This window comes from Mastomys coucha, unplaced genomic scaffold, assembly GCF_008632895.1.
Source record: "Mastomys coucha isolate ucsf_1 unplaced genomic scaffold, UCSF_Mcou_1 pScaffold22, whole genome shotgun sequence".
In the NCBI taxonomy this organism is placed as follows: Eukaryota; Metazoa; Chordata; class Mammalia; order Rodentia; family Muridae; genus Mastomys; species Mastomys coucha.
Window position 1 is genome coordinate 137,474,919 of NW_022196905.1, and position 7,620 is coordinate 137,482,538.

The 7,620-nt window shown below is 45.0% G+C and overlaps 1 pseudogene; it reads left to right on the top strand.

The window, feature by feature from the left end:
* The first annotated feature begins 3,601 nt into the window (after nt 1–3,601).
* On the top strand, nt 3,602–4,087 carry LOC116070991 (annotated as a pseudogene).
* Nucleotides 4,088–7,620: the final 3,533 nt, after the last annotated feature.

Consider the following 7,620-nt stretch of genomic DNA (forward strand, 5'->3'; position numbering starts at 1 on the left):
GCTGGCTGTGCAGAGTAAGGTTGCTGGTTGCTGGCTGCTGCAGAGCTGGCTGCATTGTGCGTGGTCCAGATCGAAAGGTACAGCTGGTATAGGGATGCTCCGTGTAGTGTGGGGCTTAGATCTGCTCCCAGCCTATCTTCTCACTGACCATATCTCTCCATCACTACCTCCTCAGAGCCCGTGGTCCACCAGGGGGCTCACAGGTTTCATGACAGTACAAACCCCAGAAAACTGCCCAGATATCATCCCCTCTTTCCCAAGGATGAATTACCTTCCATCCCTTCACTTGAAGCTTTGCGGTCCACCCAGGTACCTGAAGGCAGTCCTGTCTACTCTTGTGGCTGGATATCCTGGGAGAGGAGGGGCTGCTAAGGAAAGGCTGTGGACCTTTTAGAGAATATTCCTTTCATCCATAATCTTTCCTGGCTACTGTTGACCCCATCTTACAGCCAGCAGTAAATGCTGAGCAGTGAGCAAAACCGTGAGAGGATTTTGAAAAGTGCTTTTTATTTATTTCGGTAGTCTGAGCAGATTTGAAAAAGAAATTTTTTTTGTGTGGAGCTGGTGGTGGTAGCACACACCTTTGATCCTAGCACTTGGGAGGCAGGAGGTGAATTTGTGAGTTTGAGGCCAGCCTGCTCTACAGCCTTTGTTCTAACAAAACCACCCTAAGAAAGAAAAGAAGGAAGGGAGGGAGGAGGGAGGAAGAAAGGAAGGAAGGAAGGAAGGAAGGAAGGAAGGAAGGAAGGAAGGAAGACTGTTTCTGTGGGGCTCTTGTAGAAGACTAAAGTTCAGTTCCCATCACCAACATTTGAGCGTCTAAAAACTCTCTGTGACTCCGGCTCCAAGGGATCTGTGCCTTCTTCTTTTTTTTTTTTAAGATTTATTTACTTATTTTATGTATATGAGTACACACTGTAGCTGTACAGATGCTTGTGAGCCTTCATCTGGATGTTGGGAATTGACTTTTTAGGACCTCTGCTAGCTCCTGTCAGCCCCACTCGCTCCAGTACACCCCACTTGCTCAGTTCCTGCTCACTCTGCCCCAAAGATTTATTTATTATTATACATAAGTATACTATAGCTGTCTTCAGACACACCAGAAAAGGACATCGGATCTCACTACAGGTGGTTGTGAGCCACCATGTGGTTGCTGGGATTTTAACTCAGGACCTTCAGAAGAGCAGTTGGTGCTCTTACCCACTGAGCCATCTCGCCAGCTACCCCCCCCTTTTTTTTTAAAGATTTATTTATTTATTATATGTGAGTACACTCTAGCTGTCTTCAGACACTCCAGAAGAGGGCATCGGATTTCATTTTGGATGGTTGTGAGCCACCATGTGGTTGCTGGGATTTGAACTCAGGACCTTTGGAAGATCAGTCAGTGCTCTTAACCACTGAGCCATCTCTCCAGCTACCCCCCCTTTTTTTTTTTAAAGAATCATTTATTCTATGTATACGAGTACACTATAGCTGTCTTCAGACACCAGAAGATGGTGTCAGATCCCATTACAGGTGGTTGTGAGCCACCATGTGCTTGCTGGGAATTGAACTCAGGACCTCTGGAAGAGCAGTCAGTGCTCTTAACCGCTGAGCCATCTCTCCAGCCCTGTGCCTTCTTTTTCGCTCCATGGATACTGGTGCTTCAGCATTCTCTCTCTCTCTCTCTCTCTCTCTCTCTCTCTCTCTCTCTCTCTCTGTCTCTCTCCCTCTCCCTCTCCCCCCCTCTCTCTGTCTCCCTCAAAAATAATCTAGGAAAATCTAAGAAATCTAGGAAAAGAAGCATTTGTTGACTGTCAAGGTCACATAAGATAAGAAAGGAGACAAAAGACTCAGTTGCTATTCTTAGCTGGTGTCTTGCTGAATTAGATACAAGTAAGGGCATAGGCACCCGTAATCATTCTCCATGCTGGGTGAACAGACACCTCACTTGGAAAGGGGGAGTTGCAGGACAGACTTTAAAACATGGTCCATGGAGGTAAATGGGGGGTGGTGAGAGTATTTGAAAAGGTAAAAGGTGAGAAGCCTGTTGGAGTTGTGTGATAAACAGTTATAGGAATGGTGGATGCTGATTGGGAGAAGGGCATGGCTCTCTGTGCTCCAGCCTGCAGCTTTGTTCTTTGGGAGAGTGATTGTCAGTCTATTTGAGTTTAAATCAGGGGAGACCTGTGGCCAGTAGACCTGCTGAAGGTGACCTGAGAGGACAAGAAGGGGCCAGGAAGATGGATCTGAGGTCTGTGAAAGCCAGCGGTAGTGGGTCAATTAAGTGCGCCTCATCTGTTAGACTGGGGCGGACAGCAGGTGGGAGATGGTCCTGTTAATCACACAGACTTGAGGAGAAAGACCACCAACCTCAAATCATGGCCAGATCAAAGAAAGTGTTAGTGTGCACACCAGAGAGCAGGATCTGCTGCTGTCACCCTCTGAGGTGGGGCTCATGAGAGCAATTTCTCAAGCCTGTTTTATAGAGCAGAACCACAAAGTGGGGGATTTTACCGGCAAGCATTGCTACAGAAGCAAGGGTGAGGCAGTTAAAGAAATCCTCCTAAAACATTTGTTATGGCCTGTCTGTGTTGACAGGGGTAGGGCACAGCCCAATTCAGAGAAACAGAAACTTTATTTTACCCTAAATAGAAACTTAACCTAGCTAATATCTTAAAGTGTCTCCCAGGGGCAAAATGGGGTTGGCCCAGCTCCTCAGTCACCTATACTATTCAGTATTCTTTTTTTTTTTTCCTTTCAAATTTTATGTGTGTGGGTGTTCTGCCTGCATGTATGTCTGTGTAGCACGTGCAGTGCCCTCAGAGGCCAGAAGATGATGTGGGATCCCCTGGGACAGGAGTTACAGAAGGATGTGAGTCATCACGTCCATGCTGGGAATCAAACTCAGGTCCTCTGGAAGAGCAGCCAGTGCTCTTAAACACTGAGCCGCCCCTCTAACCACCTGTATGCTGTTCATTTAAGGCACTTGGCAAAGACAGCTACACACCACCGGTCAAGGTGGAGTGTGATGGAGAGTGGAGGGGGATTTGGCTCTGTTTGTTTGAATGAACAGATCTGACCCAGGATGGGCATACAACAGCGCCATGCTGCCTACCTCTTCTTCACCTCCATTTCTTGCTCTTTCCATCTCTCATTTCTCTTCCTCCTTATATCTCTTTTTCATTTTTCTTCTCCTTTCTTTCTTGTGGTGCTAGACAGCCCAACCCAGGGCTTTAAGTATATGAGATAAACTAATATTATCAGATTCGATTTTAAAAAAAAACATTTCAAATAGTAAATGACTAAATAAAGACATGTGTATATCACTTCTCAGCCTTTTGCCAAATTTCAAGTGTTAGAAGCAGATAATAAGCTGGAAATTTTAGAGAGAGAATTAAAGACAAAGTAGAAGATGTTTTTTTTAAAAATCCCAGATATGCTGGGCAGTGGTGGCACACATCTTTAATCCCAGCACTTGGGAAGCAGAGGTAGGCGGATTTCTTGTGAGTTCAGGACCAGCCTAGTCTACAGAATGGGTATAGCCGAGGTGACATAGTGAAACCGTGTATTAGAAAAAAAAGAGGCATTGGTCCCACCCCCGTGCCTGCTATCTCGCGAGACTTCGCGAGCTCCTCCCTCTTTCCTTTCTGCCACCGCCATGCCAAGCAGACTGAGGAAGAACTGGAAACTCCAGGGCCACGTGAGCCACGGCCACGGCCGCATCCGTAAGCACCGCAACACCCAGGAGGCTGCGGGAATGCTGGAGGTGTGCATCACCACAGGGTCTATTTTGACAAATATCATCCAGGTTACATTGAGAAAGTTGGTATGAGGCATTACCATTTGAAGAGGAACCAGAGCTTTTGCCCAATTGTCAACCTTGATAAATTGTGGACATTGGTCAGCGAGCAGACATGGGTCAATGCAGCAAAAAACAAGACTGGAGCTGCCCCTCATCATTGATGTTGTTCGATCGGGCTACTACAAAGTTCTGGGCAAGGGAAAGCTCCCTAAGCAATCTGTCATCGTGAGGGCCAAATTCTTCAGCAGAAGAGCTGAAGAGAAGATTAAGGGTGTTGGAAGGGCCTGTGTTCTGGTGGCTTAAAAGCCACACAGGAGGTTAATTAAATGCTAACATTAAAAAAAAAAAAAAAAGCAAAGAAAAAGAAAGAAAAGAGATGCAAATGTATTATCTGAGTCTGATAGAGTATCTACCTAAATTGAAGACCATAAGTCTAAAATGAGTAATCTTTAATTCTTTTTTTTAAATGTAGATATCTCAAAAGACAAAAATGGAGGGAAGAATAACTGTATCAGAGTATCAGGGATCAAAGATCCCAGAGAGGCAACACTCTCTGGGATTTGATATTTCCCTTAGAAAGGCTATATCAGGGCACTTAGTGACATGTGACTGGGGTCCCAGTGTGAGCTACTCCACGCTGTATTTCATGTTGAGATCTTGGTTTGGGTCCCAGTGCTGTGGTATGTGGTAGAACATCCTCACTTTTAGAAAATGCACACTGAAGTATTCACCTACCCTCCCCCCATATGTACCATGGAGGAGAGACAGAAAAAGTCAGCAGGTATATAAACAAGACAAAGATGGTCCCCTTTAAAAATTTTAGGGACAGGATCTCAAGTAGCCCAAGCTAACCTCCATTCACTTTATAGTCAAGGGTAACCTTGAACTCTTGATCCTCCTCCTTCCACTTCAAGAGTGTTGTTATTACACCCATTAATTTAGTGCTAGGGATTAACCTCAGTATGTCCTACATGCTAAGTAAATGCTCTACCAACTGAGTGACACTCTCAGGCCAAAGATGGCCTCCTGATAATGACTTGTTTTTCACAGGGGGATGAGACTTCTGAATTCCAAAGCCCAGCAGCACTAAACTCGAATCAAACGTCAAAACTGTTACGGCCTGACCCCCGCACCCCCTATCCTCCAGAATAGCTGTGGCCATTTTGTTCCATGCCTATCAGAAATTTCATATTGTTGGTGTCATGCCAGTCATGCCAAGTCATCGACACAGAGAAGTGACTTGGCTCAAGTGACATACCCATGCCCACCACATACCCTGTTTTGTTCTCTATGAGGTTAGCTCATCTTAAGAAATTCCAAGCTGGGGCAGTGGTGGCGCACGCCTTTAATCCCAGCATTTGGGAGGCAGAGGCAGGTGGATTTCTGAGTTTGAGGCCAGCCTGGTCTACAGAGTGAGTTCCAGGACAGTCAGGGATACACAGAGAAACCCTGTCTCGACTGTCTCTTAATTGAGATTGGTGTTCAAATGGTTTTCGTGCTGACTCCTAGACCCTAACAGTGTCCAAGTCAAAATTAAAATAAATTCTTAGAGGAAGTTGGAGATTGATAAAAATAATTGGCTGTGTTTAAAAACTAATCAAAACAGACAAACCACATGTAGCCCAGGATAGCCTGGAAGTTGAATTCTACCCACTTGCACCTGTGATCATTAGGTTAGAGAGACTCAGGCAGGAGAATCTTGAGCTCCAGGCTATCCTGGGCTACAGAGTGAATTCAAGGGTAGCTTGGGTGATGGAACAAGAGTGTCTCAAATAAGGAACATCTAACAGGGCAGTGGTGGCACACGCCTTTAATCCCAGCACTTGGGAGGCAGAGGTAGGCAGATTTCTGAGTTTGAGGCCAGCCTGGTCTACAGAGGGAGTTCCAGGACAGCCAGGGCTATACAGAGAAACCCTGTCTCGGGGAAAAAAAAAAAAAGAAACATCTAACAAAAGAGTCAGAGCTGATCCAGGGGAGGCAAACATAAACTTATTCCAGGTCAAGAAAAATAGGACTTCAGATATAGTTTTTACAATTAAAAAAAAAAAAGTTGGGCCATGGTGGCATATGCCTTTAATCCCAGTAACCAGGAGTCAAAAGCAAGTAGATCTCTATGAATTCAAGGCTAGCCTGGTCTATAGCGTGAGCTCCAGAATGGCCAGGGCTACATAGAGAAACCCTGTCTCACCTCCCAATCCTCTCCAAAAAAGTAATGTGTGTAGGTGCTTTGCCTCCATGTATGTCTGGGCCCTATGTGCATGCAGGACCCTCAGATACCAGAAGAAGAGGATAGATCCCCCAGAACTGGAGTCAGACTTTGAGCAGCCACGTGGGTGCTAGGAATTGAACCTGTGTCCTCTGCAAGAAAGGCCGTGCTCTTTTTTTTTTTTAATATTTTTTCATTATATCTTTTTCATGCCCCTTCCCAACACTTTTTAAAAAATATTTATTTATTTGTTATATGTAAGTACACTGTAGCTGTCTTCAGACATCCCAGAAGAAGGCATCTGATCTCATTAAGTGTGGGGAGCCGCAGCTGCCACCCTATATATATATTGAACACCTGGTCTCCGGCCAGAGCAGAGAGCATTGATAAACAAGCCTTAGTTGGAAAAGCTGAGTGCCTCCAGTTTGTGATGCAAGCTGGCATGATTTCTCATAGCCTATTATGTTTTGCCACATAGCTGATACTGATTGGGACCTGGGAAAGTATTTAACCCACAAGGGCTGGGGGCTGGAGTGATAGTAAGATATAAGAATTAGGAGTAAGTATGTAAGGATATAAGTAAGATGTAAGGATAGAAGTAAGAATAGTAACGGTAAGTAAGATATAATAGATAGGAGTAAGTATAGATATAGAAGTAAGATGTAGGATATAGATGTAAGAATAGGAATAGAAGTAAGATGTAGGGAATAGGAGTAAGTAGGAAATAGGAGTAAGTAAGAAGGAAGTAGTAAGATGTAAGTAGTAAGATGTAAAGATGTAAGTAGTAAAATAGAAATAAGTAAGATGTAAGAAGCAAGATTACAAGGTTCATAATTAAACTGCATGGAGAAGAGCTCGTTGTTTGCCTCCTTATAATCTTGCTACAAGGAATCATGCCAGCTTGCATCACAAACTAGAGGCACTCAGCTTTTCCAACTAAGGGCTTGTTTATCAATGCTCTCCGCTCTGGCCGGAGACCAGGTGTTCAATATATATATAGGTTGGCAGCTGCAGCTCCCCACAGTTCCCCCTTTTTGTTTTAAATGCAACAGGCAAGAGTAGAGGTCTGATCTCTGGTGAATAAAGTGGGGACATTGTACAGGCTCTTCACCAGGTGTCACCCACCCAGTCCAAGCCAGACTCGTCCAATACCATTTTTCCAGAGGCAGGAATGAATGGGAGAATCGGGGAAAGGGCGGTATCAACCTGCATCAATCAGACATGCTCTTCTTGAGACCACTAGCAGCAAACAGTGTATCCCAAGTGCAGTGCTCAGCCTTACAGCCTGAACGTGACGGACGATCATTCAGAATAGTTAACCAAGCCTGTGGAAATTGCCTCGCCTCCAGGGCTGCAAATGTTTGCACTATCAAAACAGCCTGTCATTGCTGCCGAACCCGCATAGACACACCACAATGCCAATATACTAGTCGACTGCCCTGCCTGCAAGGAGTTCTGAGCCGTAGAAGATGTCCCAGACGAGTTCCCTGTATGTCTCTTCTCTATTCTCTCGGGCCACCATATGTCGGCCGCCTTTCCATCCAGCGGAAATAAGGAGGCAAACAACGAGCTCTTCTCCATGCAGTTTAATTATGAACCTTGTAATCTTGCTTCTTACATCTTACTTATT